The 18,344-nt window shown below is 39.7% G+C and overlaps 2 protein-coding genes across 3 annotated transcripts in view; one reads left to right on the forward strand and one right to left on the reverse strand.

The window, feature by feature from the left end:
* The window catches only part of CALCOCO2 (calcium binding and coiled-coil domain 2), a 29,720-nt gene extending 21,184 nt beyond the window's left edge, over nucleotides 1–8,536 (reverse strand). Inside the window, exon 1 of one of the 2 annotated variants that reach the window (XM_072646149.1) lies at nucleotides 8,455–8,536. The gene's annotated coding sequence lies outside the window, so the exon portion shown is untranslated. Of the gene's footprint in view, nucleotides 1–8,441 lie in introns of both variants that reach the window. The other variant, XM_072646150.1, reaches the window with a different exon arrangement.
* A 1,094-nt stretch (nucleotides 8,537–9,630) lies between these two features.
* The window catches only part of TTLL6 (tubulin tyrosine ligase like 6), a 57,837-nt gene continuing 49,123 nt past the window's right edge, over nucleotides 9,631–18,344 (forward strand). The window contains exon 1 of the mRNA XM_072646147.1: nucleotides 9,631–9,711. The gene's annotated coding sequence lies outside the window, so the exon portion shown is untranslated. The remainder of the gene's footprint in view (nucleotides 9,712–18,344) is intronic.

The following is an 18,344-nucleotide window of genomic DNA, read 5'->3' on the forward strand; positions in this document are numbered from 1 at the left end:
AACCATTTTCCTATTTCAGTTCAGGTCTTTTCACTCATGATTTCCACTGCCAAAGGAAACCTGGTATTATTTTCTTTCTTTTCTAAAAATTCTGAATGTAAAAAAGGAAAGAAAAGGAACATTTTAATATATGTATATAAAATCACTAAATATTTATTGAATAGTTGGGCTTTAAAAAAAAAAAGCAAGCTGCTCCTTTCAAAGCTAGTTTGCTTATCTGTATTTCCTTCTACAGGTCCTATTATTTCTTACCATCCTGCCATAGCCAAGTCTCTTCTCCAAACATACTGAGCGTCCTCCTCTGCTGGGATTCAGTTTGCTTGCTTGCTTGTCTTGTGCCACCAATAAAATATGGACAACAGATGACACAAGTGTTTTGTAAACCAAAGCATTATATAAAACATGAAGAGTGAATATATTATAATAAAGCTTCCCACAGTTCAACTACTCGCTTGACTTTCAATCAAGTTACCCTGAAGTAAAAATTAAAATTCCTCCGATTCTTTACTGAACAGCACAGGACAATGACTTCTACCCTGTGCAGACTCAATAAATATTTGTTAAACTGGACTGAGGTATCAATGCCATACATGCAAAAAAACCATGTCATTTCTTATAAAAATCATATGTTGGAACAAGGCAACCTGCCACAAAGGGTGTCAACAATTAAGAGACACTGCAGCCTGTTGGGTTCACAATCAGCTGGCCCCATCTAGCCTATTTCCTGGTTTTATCTGATGCAAAGGATGTAGGGCTTTCTCTGTATTCCAATAAAACCTTTTTGTTGTTCCTGTTTTGGTAAGGAAAGAGTCAGGAATGAAGAATTTCATGTGATAAATTGTCTTCTGTTCTTGGGCTTGAGCAAACAGGGAATGACAGGATCTAAGTGTTTCTTCTGTGCCATGGCTAAACCCACATCCTCAACTTTAATCTCAGATCTGCTTTTCTGTGAGGGCAAGCCACATTCCAGATGAGGTTAGAACTAGTTCTCTGTGGATAAACCACAGCCTGTGTGATTATCGTCTCTCAGTGGTATTAAGAGAGGGTGGAAATGTTCTTGGTGTGCACTGATTCCTAAGGGCATCCCAAATTCATTAAGCCCTTTCTTCGGTCCAGTAACAATCCAGCCAAGCACTAGGGACTGCCCAGTTCTTTTCCCCTACCAACTACAGCATAAAAAGCCAGCAGGAAAGATTTTTACAACTTGATAACCTGCTTCTCCTGTTATAATAGCCAGTCACTATAATTCATTCAGTATAATTTCGAAGGAAGGTAGTTTAATTAAGTAACTACTGAAGAAATATGGAAAATAAAAGCTTTGTTCCTAGCCCTGCCCTTCAATTTGCTTGCTTACCCCGAGGCAAGGTACTTAAAATAGGGTGAGGGGTAGGGGTAGGGGTAGGGGTAGGGGTGGGGAGGAAGTAAAAGGAGAACAGCAGTGACATGTGGGTAGAGTAGAGAAAGCAATGTAAAACTGATACAGTCTAGGGGGTGCTAGGAACCCTGAAATGCAAGTGTACAGGGTGGGGTTGCTTTCAAAGATATGGTGTTTTCTTTTCAGGGGTTCAGATCCCACCCCCATCAAAAGTACCATGAGCTGCTTGAGTTGAGTGAGGTAAGGGTATAAGTTTGCACTCCATAATGATCAGGTAAACTTTGCGCGAAGAAAACTCAATTTTCTTGCTCTAGTATCCACCTCTAAATAATGTCAAACTCTTCTCCAAATGATTATTTACAGTTAAGAGTTAAAAAACTGATTACACTCTCTGACCCAATGATCCAACTACTAGGATTACATATCCTGAGCACGTTGGCAGTAAAGTATAGTAGTGGCTTGAATGCTGGACTTGGAATCAAAAATTTCCAAGTTCAAATCCTGCCTGGGATACTGAATAGCTGTGTAGCCCTAGGCAAGTCATTTAACCTCAAGTTTTCTCATCTGAAAAATAGGGATAACAACAGCACCTGTCTCACACAGTTGCTGTGAGGATCGAATGAGTTAACATATGAAAAGTGGCTCTGCAAAACTTAAAACACTATAACTATGCCCCAGCTATTGTCATGTTACTAAATGGTTTTAAAAACTATACAAAAATATTGAGAGCTGCTTTATATGTGACAGCAAAAAACCGGAAACAATTAAGTACAATCAGAGAATGGCTGAAGAAACTGTGATACTCTACTGCAATGAAATATTTTTATGCTATAAAAATTAAAAAATGAATAAAAGAAATATGGAAAGGTTTATACAAAGAGGTACAGAGGAAAGAAAGCCAAGATCAATAGAACATACTCATTCACAACAGAAATATAAGGGTAGCAACAAAACTTTCAAAGATTCCAGATGGGAAAGGGGACAGAGCCACAAGAGTATTATTTTGTCAGTTATACCCTTATACGAAGCTTTCTAGAATTTAGTTTCATTGGGGATATTATTCTTAATTCTGTTTACTTGATTGATAGTATTTGTTAAGATTATTATTTATAATTAAATGTAATTACTTTAAAAAAACCCCAACCAACGTGTATTATTTTTGTATGGTGGGACCTAAACTAGTGAGGGTGTATGACTCAATACAACTCATTCCCCACCATGGGGAAAAAAAAGCTCACTGTCCATATCCTAATGAAAACAGATCACCTGGATATTCTATGAAGAAAAAGACAGCACTTAAATGAAAGAAAGAAATATATATCTCACAAAAGCGGCCAAACAAGTCCCTTTTCTATTCATCTAAAAATCAATTGTCCTCTGAGAAAAACCAAGAGCCCTACCCTCTTATCAAAAATTTAACAGACTCCATAGGGTAAAGTTTCACGTTTCAGAGATTTCACGAAAGAATTCAGATGACACCAAACAGAGCTCTATGTATTTCAAAGGAACTCAACCAGCCTTGAAATGAAGTATAGAAATGTATCTTCCTCATTAGGCAAGACGAATTGGAGGGTAAGGAAGAAGAAGCAGGTAGAATAATGGTATGGAGACAGGCATGATGAGGACAAACCAAGTGCTTGTCATTTTGTGTGGTACCCAGCCAAGGCAGTTGGGAAGCACCCATTCTAGTCTCTCTTCCTGGAAGAGATATCTGCTAATTTGCAACAAATGAAATGAAGATAGGGACAACTAGAATCAAACACTGATTGTTGAAAATAATTTCTTCCAGAAAATGTGTCAGAAATGGAAGAGTTAATGTAGAACAGAAAAAGGAGAAACAGATTATTTGAGAATGAACTGCTTTTTAAAAAACAAAACAAAACCAAAACTAGATTATATCAATGAAAAAAGACTGACAATTACCACTACCAGTCTTAGAATGATGCAACAAGTTGAGAAAGAAGAGAGAAAACAGAGCAGGAAAAGCAGAAAAGAAGTTAAAATAAAAGCTTAGGGAGCTTTGGACTGGTGGGATGAATTAGCCAGGTAAGGTAACATAAGACCATATATTTCCAGATCCATTCTTTGAATAGCTAGGCTCCCAATTTCTAAGAAAGCCTGACACAATTCCATCTACTAGGCTATCCAAAAATAATGTACTGTCCTTATGAGAGTTCTATAAGAACAGAAAAAGGTATAAGTAAATAACCAGTCCTTCTATAGGACCCTACAAACTCAGGTGATGCTTAGTTTTATTTTTTAGGAATCCAAAAGGGAAGGAGGGGTCCCATGGAATTAACCTATAATACCTTCCTTCTACTGTTTCCAACTCTGTTTCAACAAAAAAGCAACCAAATTAATTGTAATTTCCTTAAGATTTGTCCTCATGGCTATTGAACCATCAGTAAAGAATGACATAGTTAAAAACAGGAGGGTAAATAATGTCCTAAAGAATAGTCAGATAGCAAGAAAAGACCAATGTAAATAAAAACATAGTAGGATTATTTGTCATTTTTTAAAAAAGCTAAAAAAATATGAAGAAAGCAGTACATACACACTCTGACTACAGCAATATAAATAAAGGTCAAACTAAGAGGCAACAAAATTCTAATCAAATGAACAATAATAAACATTAGTACTATACTGCCAAAGAGAAAGAGAACATCTCAGTGTTAAGTGCTTTGAATTAAATTAACTGTTTTTAGGAGTGCACTCTGTAGTATAAGTAGAAAGGGTTTGTTGTACCAAAACAAATTATATCAATTATTTTTTTAAATGCTGAGAAAGAATTTTCACATCACCCTTTCACCCAGTAGGTGGGGCTGTTTTAAGAGAAATGAAACTGTCGTTTCAAGAGAAATGAAGCTATTTAAAGCTCCTCAGGTTCAGTTCATAAAGTGAAAGTAATGTTCAAGAAGTCAGAAAACAAATCAATCCTTAATTGCCTGTGCTAACCTGAGCTAGTAAGTGAATAACTAAAACTCCCAAATGATATATTTTTTAAAAAGTCATTTTGTTCAATAGTATCAAGATTATGTCCAATAATTTTTTTTAGCTGTTGAGGTAAATAGATATGTTAGCCTCACTTCTCGCTGACTTTGGGAGAAGTAATTATACAACAATATTGTTCCTTTGTACTCAGGCAGTATGGATCATGAAAACTATAGTTGTGTTTTGATGGATTCAGCTGTGGTCAAAAGACCCAAGTATGACTTGCTAATAATATTAAAACAGCCATGAGACAGGGAGCATAATAAGCAAAGAATCTGTAGCAGGGCCCTCAAGTTGGTGACTTGGCAAGACATTGCAAAATGCAACCAAAAATATCATGGCTTAGGACACAAACGGTATATTTGATTACTATGCCTGGAATTAACAGCTTTTTTGCAGCAAAACTCCAAACAGCAAAACTCAGAACTCCCCCATTTCCCTGGAATTGTGGATTTTTCCTTTAAAAAACGTAAGTGACTTTTTCCTTTTAACTAGACTTTTATCTATTTCTTTTTCTTATACTGCCCCAAATCCCACTCCCCAACCCCTTCTCCAGAGAATTATTCCTTATAACAAATGTTTTGAGAAAACAGGAAGAGAAAAAAATTCAATAAAATTAATTAATTCATAGAAAAAAAAACCTGTGGTTATTTGCAATGTCTCACACCCTCCACTTCTGCAAAGGAGCAGGGGCAGGTTATCTTCTCACAATCCCTTCCATGTAGCCCAATATGTTCCAAAAATTTTTCTCTGACATTGTTTTGTGGCAATTCTTTTCATTTACAGTGTTCTAGACATCGTGTGTGTTGTTTTCTTAGTTCTGCTTACTTCACTGTGCATTAGCTCATATAAGTCTTTCTAGGCCTCTCTGTATTTAGTATGCCTGGGACATGTGATGCCAGTACCACAAACTGTTTAGTCCTTCCCCAATCAAATGAGGTCCACTTTGTTTCCAGTTCTTTGCTACCATAAAAACTGATAAAACATTTGTGTGTGTGTGTGTGTGTGTGTGTGTGTGTGATATAATCACAGTGCTGCAATCACTGGGTTAAAAAAAGGTAAGAACATTTTAATCACTTCACTTGCCTTCCAAAATGGTTGTACCAACCCACAGTTTCACTAACAATGCATTAGCTTCTTCTCAACCTCTCTAACACAGACTATTTCAATATTTTTGTTAATTTTCTGGGTATGAAGTAAAACCTCAGTTGTTTTGATTTATATTTCTCTTATTTTTAGTGATTTGGAGTATTCTTTCATATGTCTGTTGATAATTCACAATTCCTCTTTCGAGAAGTTCATATCCTTTCATTACTTCTTTATTTAGGGAAGGTTACATCTTCTAACTTCAGAGTGTCTTGGGAAATGAAGAGTACTTAATGTGTGTGAAACAGGAAGTTTGCCTCTTCAGGTCAAATGTGTATCATTCTGTTTGAGAAAAGATTATTTCTAAATAGGCACAGTCCTCTAAGGGCAAGTCTGCTAAGTCAGCATGATGTCAGGCTTTGCTGGAAAGATCTGGAATTGAGCCTTCCCAAACTTCCCAATTGAGGTTTCACTGGTCAGAAAAGACCCCCATCGGTAGGACTGATTTAGGTTGCTTTTTAGTAATGGGGATGGGGTGTGCTAATTCATTTTCCCACTTCCTCAATCTTTGCTCCCCAAGTGATTACAGATTACGTAAGACATCAGGCATGAGTATTCTTTCTCCAATCCACAATTCCCACTGCAGCCCAAGTAACCTTCCTTTTCTACTATTACACTTACAGTATTTCATAGTTTATTCAAAAATTTTCAGTAACTCCCTATCGGGAAGCACTATGTCCTTTGATGACTATAGGCAAATTAGTTAAACTCTCATTGTCTCAGTTTCTTTATCTTTAAAATGGTGACAAACACTTGTACTATATTTCACAGAGTTGAGGAAAGAACTTTTTTTGCAAATCTTAAAATAGCTACATAAATGTGAGTTACTATTATTACAAAACGAAGAGGTGAAGAAGGAAAAGTGATGGAATTAGTCTCAGAGTGCTTAACATAATGGAGCATCAGTTTGTCTCTAAAGTCTTTTCCAGCTTTCTATTTGTAATGTATGTCTAGCCTTTTGTCCTAACTGAGCCTTACCCTCTCGTATATTCTTATGTTCTATCTAAACTGGGGTTAATTGCTTTCATGTCCCTCCCATTTCCATACTTTTATGCACATTATTTCCCATGCCTGAAATAACTCCATGCACCTCAGGTCTAAAGAACTCCCTTCTCCATGAAGCCCTCCTTGAGCCTCCCAGCTCCCTCCCCAAATCATCCCTTGGCTTTTATCTCACTCTCTGGCATTACTGTTAGGTGTTATCTACAGGTGTTACTGTTATCTACACTGGAGCAGTAGATAGAGCATTGGGTTTGGAGTTAGGAGTCCCAAGTTCAAAACTGGCCTCAGACACTTATCTGTGTGCCCTTGGGACAAATCACTTCATCTTTTTGTCTGTTTCCTCTTTCCTCAACGGTAAAATGATGATAATAGCTCCTACCTGGAAGGGTTATTCTGAGGATCAAATGAAACAATTTGTTGTAAATCACTTAGCACAGTGCTTCGCACACAGTAAGAAATGTGAGTTATTACTATTAGTTATTGCTTCAGTTACTTATGTATTACTCCTCCCCTCCTTAAATTATAAGCTACTTAAGAAGTCAGACCCGTAGAAAACATTCAAATAATTATTTGCTGTCGTGGTTGTTGTTTGTCCTTCATTTTCAAAGAGGACCATGACATCAGCGAGGTGATGCCATGACATGAAAATGAATTGGACTTCAGCGAGGGAGGAGTGTGCAAATCAAGATACGGATCAGGACAACTGAAGATGGCCCAGGATGCAGTGAAGGCCCTTGGCCTTTTTAAGCTAAGGTCTTTTTAGTCTCAGTTTGACTGAGGCAGAGTCCACTCTGTAATACAGGCTAAATAAGAAATAGGGCAGAGAATATCCTCTTTATCTAGACAAAAAAAAAAAATCTGGGAGAAGACCCTTAGGGTTTCTGGCCAAAGAGAAACAACTGCAATTTACCTTCACCTTGAGCCAAATAGGGTGCAAAGACTAAGTAGGGCTGGCCTGGGACTTATCTTATCGTTGGCCTAGAACTGGTTAAGAAAGGGAGTAGGTAACTGGTCCACAATGTAACTGGGCTTCCCACTCAACAGCAGTCAAAGTCAGAATAAGTAGACAGAGGGGAACGACAATTCTCTAGTAAGACGTTACTAGACTTAGGCAACTACCTCCCCACATCAGCTAGATGGTGAGCTTCTCTTCTTTCTCCATGTACCATTCAGCTCCAGCCCAGGATCCCCAGAAGGGGTCACAAATGAATGCCTGTTCTGGGATCAGTGGACACATGTGGTGGTATAGTGAGGTGACGCTGGGCTCTGGTACTCACTGTCTGACCTTGAACAAGTCACTTCGCCTCTGTATGCCTCAGTTTCCCCCTCTGTAAAATGAGGGGTTTGGCCTATATGATGTATAAAATTTCATCCAACTTTAAAAAGACTGTAATTAGGCTCAGATCCCAGATTTGGGGGGATTGCCCCTGAAAGCAGGAGCATCGCCTGGGAATGAGAAGGGGCTTCAGCGCCCCCTTCCCTTTTCGCGGCCCCGCCTCTTCGCAGAGAGAACCAAGACGCCGAGAAGCGAAGGGGGAGACGACCAACCGGGAGGGGGCGATTGTCCAATCCTTGAGCAAGACACCGTGACGTCACGACTCTCCATGCCCGCGGAGACGCCATGGCGGAAACCCCCAGAGAAAAGGGGAACGTGTCCACATCGCCGCCCCCGCCCGCGCGCGCGCACCCGCCGGCGCCTCGCTACCCTCCGGAGATCTTCCCCGCGAACTCCTTCCAAACTGAGAGGGGCGCTACGGAGGCCATCTCGTCCCCCACCCCCGCCCCCGCCCCCTCCGGCGCGACCACGGAGGAAGCGTGGCGAAGCCTCCGGCCTTCCCTTCCCGACCACGGGCTTCCTTCGCCTTCACGGACACGAAGCGGGAAAGCAGCCGTCCCCACTCCTCCCTACGCCATCCACCGTCTTCACCTTAGAGACTCACCCGCAGCAGCAACAGCCACCAGCAGCTGCGTCGCAACAGCAACAGGGGCGGGGGCGGGGCCGGGAAAAGGTCCCAGGGGCGAACTTCCTGGGCCCCGCCCTCCAGTGCGTCATAACGTTAGCGCCCCGCCCTCAGCGTCTTGCGCGCAGGGCCTCCTGGGACTGGTAGTTCTTTCTGGGCCGAGAGGAAACGCACAGACGTGGAAGGAGCGCCAGGATGGTCTCGCTTGCCTCCGGCTCCTGCAGCCTTGTGGGTTCGGCACCATCGCCTCACTCTCAGGCACTTGGAATCCGCCTCTTTCCCCTAGATGGTGCTATTAACTTAGTTTTCTCCTTCTGGACCAAAGAATCCCCCTGAAAGGTCATCTCGTCCATTTATCTAGGTTCCGCTGAGCGTCTTCCCTGGGATCATAGAGTGACAATGATACAGTGTTCCATCTCCCGCTTCCGTGCCTTTGCATAGGGGTTCCCCACTTTTGGAATGCCTTCTCTCCTCACCTCCTCAGCCTCTCGGACACCCTTCTCCTTTCAAAGCACTAAGTAGGTGTAACCTTTCACAGGGACTTTTTCCGATTCCCTCAGTTGTTTAGTGCTGATTCTATCTTGAAATTATTTTGTAAAATGTGGCCGTAGACAGAGCATGCCAAAGAGTTCTAAGTCCCAGCTCTTAAAGCATAATGCCTAACCCATTGGAAGCACTTAATAAATTGTCTGCCTCTCTGTCCTTGCCTTTGTGTCTATTTCTGTCTGTCTGTCTGTCTCTTCTTCCTCTGACACCAACTCTATGACCCTAGGTAAGTCACTTAACTTCTCCGGCAGTTCTCTTAACTTACCATCCCCTGTTGGTTAAAAAGTGTTTCCTTTTCTTGAAGTTCCTTATTCAAGTGAATAGGATCCAGCCCTTATTCCTATCTTAGTATTTACATGTTGCATCCTTGTAAGCTCCTTGAGGGTAGAGAACTGTTTCATATTTGCTTTTGTATTCCCAAAGCTTTGCACAATAACTTGCACATAGGCATCTGATAAATGCCTGGTTGAATTGAGCTGAAAGAGATCTCAGAGATTTAGTCCAACCCCTTAATTAAAAAATTGATGCCTTTTGTTTTACATCACAGTTATTCCCAGATATGCGTACATCATACACACACTCCCCTTAAGTTGAACAAAAATAGGTAAGCAAAGACAGAGTGACCATCTCTGACAATGTATATACAACATTCTGCCATCACTCTCCTGCCCCTCTGCTGTGAGGAGAAAGGTATGTTTCATTACCGAATCTCTAGGATTCAGCACCCTCATTTTACCAAGAAGGAAATATCTTCAATAGATAAGAAAGAGCCTCTACTATATTAATTCTATCTTCCTCTTAAAACAAAAGACCCCCAAACTCCCTGGGACATCAGAAATCACACCTGTGATCTCAGGAGTGTTCTTTGATTTTACACGGTAGGACACCTGGAATCTAAGAATCATAAAACGCCATAGCTGGAAGGGAACTTGGAGACCATGAATCAATACATAAATATTTATCAACCCCTATGCATCAAGTACTGTGTGTCATCTCTTGGGGGAAGTGATTTGGTCAAGGTCAAGTAGGTGAGTGGGGGAGTTAGAACTAGATTTTGGTTCTTCCGACTTCAAGTCTACTCTTCCCACTCTACTTACATCCAACATGAATATTCCCTGAATCAGTATGAACTCATTTTCTTCTGATTCTGTTCTAATAAGTCTTATTCCTGGAATCATCTAGTTCTTTTTGTCTGGCTCCAATTCTTAGGAGGTTCACTACTTGGAGGTTTTCCATCTTAGTTCTAGGCTCTTTATACTCCTTCCACTTACTTCTGATTTCATTTTTTATTTTTTTCATTTCTTCTAGACACTTTTAAGAGTCCTTGTGGCCAAGCCATTTTCCCAACTCTGCTCTGCTTGTACTTGTAGAATTAATGTCTTTTTCTGGGTTTGTCTCTTGACCCATTATATTTATCTCTTCATTGTGTTTGGTACATTTTATTTGTTCATGCCTCTAGCCTCAGTTCCTGCTTTGGGATTGTATAACAGGGCCAGGCTCCTCCCCTTTCCAAACACTTGGATGGCGTCATCATACCTGGTTTGGTGTTCATCTTGATTTCCTGGGTTCCTGATAGCTGGTTTCCACTTTTTCTGGTGTGTCTACACTTTTAGTGCCGTCAGGTTTCAGGCTTCCCTGAGTCATCCAGGGTCAGAGTGCTGAAGTCTAAAGGACTCCCTGAATTGTCCTTGTCAAACCCTCCTGGAGCATTAGCCATCTTTGGTCAGTCATCTGTGGACTTCCACACCCTGACCCTCCCAACCCCACAGAATCCTACTAAGAGGGCAACAAGTTTCTACCATTCTAGGGATTCCCTTTCATAATTCCATAGGTTTTCGATGCCCTTAGAGCATCTCTGCTCAGAGGGTTAGAAGGCTATTCTCCTGTTTACCTGTGTTTATACTGGCTTCCAGGGTTACTGAAGAGTTGGACATGACTGAAATGACTGAATAACAAAATAACAAATATTGTCTTCCACCGTGGAATCCTTAATCCCAGTGCTCACAGGCTTCTGACTTAGTCCTGGTCTACAGGAAGTTTGCCATTGCTATTTCTCTTTGGATTTCTGATCATTATTCAATCTGGTTCTCTTTGTGGGAATATGTGCAGGAGAATCGGGCTCCTCTACAACCTTTCCCTTCTCCATCTTAACAAGGAGTCTCTTTTCCTTTTGTTTTTCCCCTTCCTGAGGGGCAAAGCCAGTGCTCAGAACTCTTCACATACGTGGGAAAAAGTGCTATAATACAGTTTCTACTCACTGTACATTTTTCTCCAGATCATAAAATGTCAATTCTGTTCTCAGACCTTATTTTCCAAACCAAAAAGTTTCCAAACTGCTTTTGGTTGAACTCTAGTGTTCTGCAGGACATGACTATAGTTATTCCATCAGAAAATTTCAATGACAGTGATATATTTCCCTCTAAAATATAAAACAAGAAACTATATTGATTTTTTTTTGTTACTGTATTGGTCTGAATCTAGTTTGCATGAAATTTTAGTACATCCTATATTATTTTTCAATTCAAGAAATGTTAAATAAGGAACAAAAGCACTGTGTTGGGCACTGAGGATATGAACCTAAAATGTGATACCATTGCTATCCTAAAGGAGCTTACATTCTAGAATAAAATAAAACACAATACACAACATTCTACTTCTTTACACGGGGCAGGAGGGTACGGGGGGGACAGAGGACCTTGTAGCTCTGGGAAAATGGAAGATAAGTTCCACCAAACATTAGCATTTAGAACCATTACTGTGAGAGCCACAGGAATTAAGGAGCAGGGGATTCTGATATAGAGATGGCAGATCTAATTCCTTCATGAGAGATCATCTTTTCAGGAAAAGCAATTGCAAAGGAGTCCTATGCTATTACCTTGTCTTACCAAAGCTGAGTCCCAGCTTTATTAAAATATGTATAATATACATCTATATCTGTCTATCTATCTATATCTATCTATCCATTATCTTTCTATCTATCTGTCTGTCTGTCTGTCTCTGTCTGTCTGTATATCTATCTATCATCTATCTATCTATCATTGTAGGTCTGGACCTCCTCAAGGGAGAAGTCAGAGGAGAATAGGGCTATCTCAAAAAGCAGTGACATTAGATCTTAGCCAGCTTTGTTTTTCTTGTCCACACCAGCCTTCTGGTGATTCAGACAATTCCTAGTGGAATAGTCGTGTGTCTATACATGTCTGCATATATGCACATATGCATACAGTGTATTTACATATACATGCATATTCCATTGTAGAGTTGTAGAGCTGTCTCTCTGGGGATGGGTTTTCATGGTGCATTCCATATTAGCCGTTTGGCTACGTTTACTAATCATAAGGAAGACAGGTAACGATACTATCCAGTATTTACTATGTGGAAGGGTCCTTGCTGGGTGCTAAAATGACTAGTTGGTTTCTGTATCACTACACTTGGAACAGATATGATTCAGATTCAATTTAATAAGTATTTACGTATTTACTACGTGTAAGGCACTGTGCCAAGGCCTGGAGATTACAAAGACAAAAAAGTAAAGAGTCCCTACCTTCAAGGGGCTTACATTGTACTGAGGGAGTGTCGTACTCTCTCTCTGTGTGTGTGTGTGTGTGTGTGTGTGTGTGTGTGTGTGTGTGTTGTCAACCTTCAGAGTTCTATCTAAGAAAGACAAATAGAATTAAATTGCATCCATGTTTATTTCTCTCAAAGTGAGTGGCATGCATGGAAGCCAGTCTGGAACTGAGCTTCCTTTGGGTTTAGGGTGCACACTTTATATAGCCTTCTAGCAGGAGCTGATGTCACTCCCTCACCCCTGGACAGAGAAAATATCTTATACCAGACTTCTAGTCATGTTCATATAAATAACCCCTAATTAAAGTGGATGTTTCTTTTAAGGCATTTACAAGATAGGTCACAAGCCATTTTTCTTCTAAGATAACTAATTGTAACAGAACTGAGACAGTTATATTAACTAAATAACAGAATCACATGCTGTTTTTACAAGTTTTTGATCTAATTATTCCCATATTATTATAAAGAATTAAAGGACCCTAGCTTATAATAGGTAACTAGTAACAGATGTCAAGGCTAAATACTTAAGTAAGTTGTTTGGAATATAGAAAGGACTAAAATTCTAGGCTAAGTAGCTCAAACTTTATAACTTGTATCTTATAGTAACTTAGGTGTTCCAACATCAACCTATCATTTAATAGATTTAATATTGTGCTTACAAAACTTTTTGATTATAGAAACTTGCTATAAAATAATAAGGATATAATTATACAGTAAGGGAAAAATGTTTTCCTAACTTCATATCAATTCCAGGCAAAAGTTAGGTAGATGGCCAATTGCATTGAGCCTGATTTAAAGTCAGCCAGGTGGGATATTTTCCATTCCATGTGTCATACTGGGGAAATTGCATCAGGAGAATCCTACCTCAGCTCATGGAAAAAGTCATTTTCGCAGTTCATACATCTAAAACCCCATAGGTTACCGGCATCATGGGTCATTGGCTCAGTAGCATTTCTTGATGATCATACTGGAGTCAGAATCAGAATCACATCAGTTAATAGTCCCATAGGTCTTGAATGGCAAGTACCAGTAATCAGAGTTTAGGTTCAGCTCTCAAAGATAACATATCTGACTATAATCTCATATTGGTAACAGTAAGAGATTTATCACAGAAAACTATTACTGCTCTCAGAGTCCCTTTAAACAATAGGAACATCTTTAAGGCAATTCTTAAGTAGTTTACATACATTTCTACACCTGTTTTAATTCCAGATTAAATAACAAACATAAGTAAAATCAGATTTCCCATTAAGATAACACAAGATAGTTCACAAGTTATTATTCTTCACTAATATAACTGTCTGTACTGAAATCCTATTCCTTAAAATAAAAACAAAAGAGATTCCTGAATTTTAACTTCACAACTTCATAGATTTGCAATGTTTGTTTCTCAAGTTTTTTTGCCCTTCTCTAATTATACTTATCATTCTGAAAGTATGAGACACTTTAGCAACTGAATCTTATATATATGATAAGTTCAAATACTAATTTTAAACCTTGTTTAGGTCATGGAATGACAACAAATTCAGATTAAAATAGCAAGATCTTTCCCACTTACAGCTCATTACAGTAATTCAGATGCTTTAGTATTTATCACTAGCCTTAGATCTCTGATGTTGCTTCCACTGAGCTGCTGATTCCGCCTGTTTTTCTGAAAACATCCATTTAAGGCTGGTCCAAGAACACAACAAACCTAGGAATGAAACTCAGAAATTCATAGTAGGTTTAGACATAAATTGTTATCAATATCAAATTATTATCACAATAAATTATCTTGTAAATGAAAATTTAGTAAGCCTTCTAAAAACCACATAAAAGATTTTTTATAAAATATTTCTTCATAAAAGCATTTTCTTAAAAACAGCTTAAAATTTATCCTGATGCTAAAAATGAAAGACGAAAGAATATGTCATAGTGCCAGCTCTCAAGGAGTAGAAATGAGTGTGTAGAACATGTAACCCTATATGACCCTATATACTCCTTAGTCTTTCCCATTGTATCTGAGAAGACACCCTATATGTTGTATGTGCTTAATAAGTATTGATTGGCTGATTATATTTTTTCAGGTATATGTTACATTGCCAAAGGACTTGCCCCAGGGTCACACAGCTAGTAAGTATCTGAGGCCAGATTTGAACTCATGAAGATGTCCTCCTGACTTTAGGCCACCTAGCTGTCTGACCTATGGCAGAGCTCATACTGGTCTGATCAGTCACAGTCGAACACACTGTTACTTGACCCCAATATAGTGATGTCATATTGGTCTTCTTTGAACGTGAAGAACAACTAACCACCAACTAGATCTCCAGCTTCCTCAGGATAGGGACTATGTCTTCCTTATTATGCAAAAAACACTCTTGACTATAGGGGTCCAATTTTTTCATCCTTTTAAAATCCCTTTCCTTCTTCCATCCCAGTATTGGGATCTGTATGTGGACATGTGGTGGGGGAGGGAGGGTATACTTTCCATTTATTCACTTATTATTAATAATGATAAGTATATTGTATATGCTGATTTTAAGTCTTACTGAGTTCTTTGCAAAGTCTATCTCCTCAGTCTCTGAAACATAGTAACTCATAAACCAAAAAATACATATGAATGGTCGTATTTTATATATGCATTATTAAGAGTAACAATAAACACTTTAAGGTTAACAAAGTATCCAAATCGTAAAGGTATTATTATATCCATTTTACAAACTATGCAAACTGAGTGTCAGAGAAATTAAATGACTTACTTAAAGTCTCACAGCTGGGAAATATTGTAGTAGTGGCTCAAACGCAGGTCTCCAATTTCAATGCCAGCACTGCTATCATACTTCCAGAGTGCTGGCCATCGCACCAGGTGCTGAGTGTCAGGGAGAGGACAAGATATAACTTAGTCTCTGTCTGTATGGATCTTACATACATAAAGGTAAATGAAATAAAAATAAAGAGTGGGAGTTGGAGACAAGACCTTGGGAAAATCTGCCATCTGGGAAGAGAGGCCCATGAAGCAGGGCCAGAAGGTAGTGCCCCAGAGCAGCTGCTGGGTACCATCCTGCCTTTATCTTTAACCCTCACAAAAAGTTCACTTGAATGAATTAACCCTTCTCTCCTTTAGCCCAGCCTAGCCCACCAGCTGAGTGCACCCTTGGATTCTGGCCTAAGAATTTTTTTTTTGACTAATTAGGGTTTTATTTCACATGAAAAAACATAAGTCAAGGGAATTTTTTTGATATCTTTTATACATTTCCCCCTGCATCCCACCCCCCCACCTGAAAGCTATCTTATCTAACAACAAATACTCATTTAATGAAAAAAAAAGAAGAAGAGGTAGGAAAAAAATCAGCAAAATCAATTAGCTTAAGAACTTTAAATATGAACTCTACTAGAACTGAAGACGAAACCTGCTCCTCCCTCTAATAATCTTAGGTCTGGGCAGGCTACCACGTTTTATGTTATAAGTTGTTTCTATTTATATCCTATGTTGATTCAGAAGAAGGGCAGAGAGATCAATGGAAGATGAGTATTAACTATCTATTGCCATCACTTTTATCATCAAGTTAAATCCAAAGGGGGCTGATTTTCATATAGTACAGGCAAAAGTCATTGGAACTATTGGGAGCCCTTGAGTTGTATTTCTGAAGGATTGTGTATGCCAATCAAATCATAAGAGGGTACTTGGATATTTAAAAGGCCCCTGAAGTAAATCTTTTTGTAAGGCAAAAAAAAGAATCACTTTGTACTTTATAATTTTGTAAGTTTGAATTTTCAAATGCCATCAATCTATAAAAGAAAAAAATAGGGCATCTGAAGTCAGAGGACTTGTGTTCAAGCCCTGATTCTGCCACCCATCCGTGAGACCTTGGACAAGTCACTTCAACTCTCTGATCCCGTTTCTTCCTTTGTAAAATGAGCATAATAATACCCACAGGGTGCTTTCATAGGGCTATCTTGGGGAGAGTACTTGGAAGAGCTTCAAAGGGCTCCATCAATGTGAGTTTTGTAGGTCTGCTGGTGATCACAAAAGGTCTTTCTCTTATAGGCTTAGAGAGTGCCCCAAGGCTAGAAAAGTGAAGGGACTAATACAGGGGAGGGGAATCTGATTTAAATCCGGAAGGGGAAAACAGCAGGAGGATATGAAAAGAACACTGAGTTTTACGAAATCGGGGCAATTCCTTTCCCTTTCCCTGGGCCTTTGTAAAATAAGGGGGTTGGACTGAATTACGTCTAAGACACCCTTCAGAAAGCCAAGTGTTCTATCCAGTATACCATAGAATCTCTCCTATTGAAATTTATAAGGGACTTCCTTGTTCTATGGGGCTGGGTAGTTATACAGAGACAGTTTCACTTTCTGTGCATCGTTAAAAAGCAAGGCACCAACATGACCAATGTGAAAATGTGTTTAATAGGAATGTATGTGTAGAGCCTATATCAGATTATATGCCATCTTGGGGAGAGGAGGGGGGAGAAAAATCTAAAACTTATAGAAGTGAATGTTGAAAACTAAAAAGAAATTAACTAATAAAAAAAGAAAATTAAAAATTAAAAATAAAAGAAAATAAGGCTCTTCCCCAAATTCTATCCCTTAGCACCTCCTCTCCCCCAATCCCCCCCCCCCCCAAATCAAAGCACTTCCCACCAATTCTGCTCCTTGGTCCTTGGATAGAGAGGGCAATTATGGGATTGGTCATTGGCAACAATGTAGAATGGACTTATGCATTCATATACCTACACTGATCATATCTATACCAGAATGACAACTGGCGAAGGTACCCACCCTGCCACTAGAAATAAATACACTACCTGCTGCTGGTCCCTGAAGCTGTTCACCTCCCAAATAGGGTCGGCTATAGCCATAACTACCTGCACAGTGACCTTGCTCAGCTCCCTGTAGGTCCACTTTTAACTTCCAGGTGTCATCCACCTCCCTTAGCAACCATGCAGAATCTCTGTACGGTCTGAACAACTCTGAAGTTGATGCCTTCTGCCAAGATGGGCCAGGTACTTGGGGTGGGGGTGGGTGGGAAGGGGGGGCTCCTCTTCTTAGCAGCAGTCATCTTCTCCCAGAAGCTTTGTGTACTATAGTGGTTTTAGGAGGGTCGTTCCAATACGGCAACCACAACTGAATGAGGCATAGCTTACTGCTGAAAAGTCCATCTCTCAAAATCTCTTTGGGCACCTATGCCCAGTGTAAAAACAAAACAAAACAAAACCATATAGCAGAAAAGGCAGCCAGAGCATTGAAATCCCAGCTTAGGTTCACTTGTATGAGTCCCTGCTCTAACAGCCATGTGCGAGCAATCACCATTTCTGCTAGGGTAGGGAAGGGGGGGGGGGGAGAGAGAGAGAGAGACAGACAGACAGACAGACAGACAGACAGACAGAGACAGAGACAGAGAGAGACAAGATAGAGAGATTCTTTTGAAGTGAGAATAGAATCTGTCTCTCTTTTTAAACTGAGGCAACCTGCTACTGTCATTATGACTCGGGTACATGGGGAGGTTTAAGATATAAAGGGCGAGATGTAAACAAAGCATTTGCTACGTTATCCTAAAGCCCCAAGTCCTTCAGAATGGAGCTCCAGATATGGCCCAAAGTCTCACACATAGGGAGAGTAGAGAAGGTGTTTTGTTTACCTCCATTATGCTAGAATTCTTTGTCCATTCATGCTGAAGATCCAAAGAATTGAGTATATTTCATCACCCTCCTGGTTAACTACCTTTCCATATTTCAAGCCTTCTTCATTTTAGTGGGCACAAGGAAAGATATGGATT

This window comes from Notamacropus eugenii, chromosome 2, assembly GCF_028372415.1.
Source record: "Notamacropus eugenii isolate mMacEug1 chromosome 2, mMacEug1.pri_v2, whole genome shotgun sequence".
In the NCBI taxonomy this organism is placed as follows: domain Eukaryota; kingdom Metazoa; phylum Chordata; class Mammalia; order Diprotodontia; family Macropodidae; genus Notamacropus; species Notamacropus eugenii.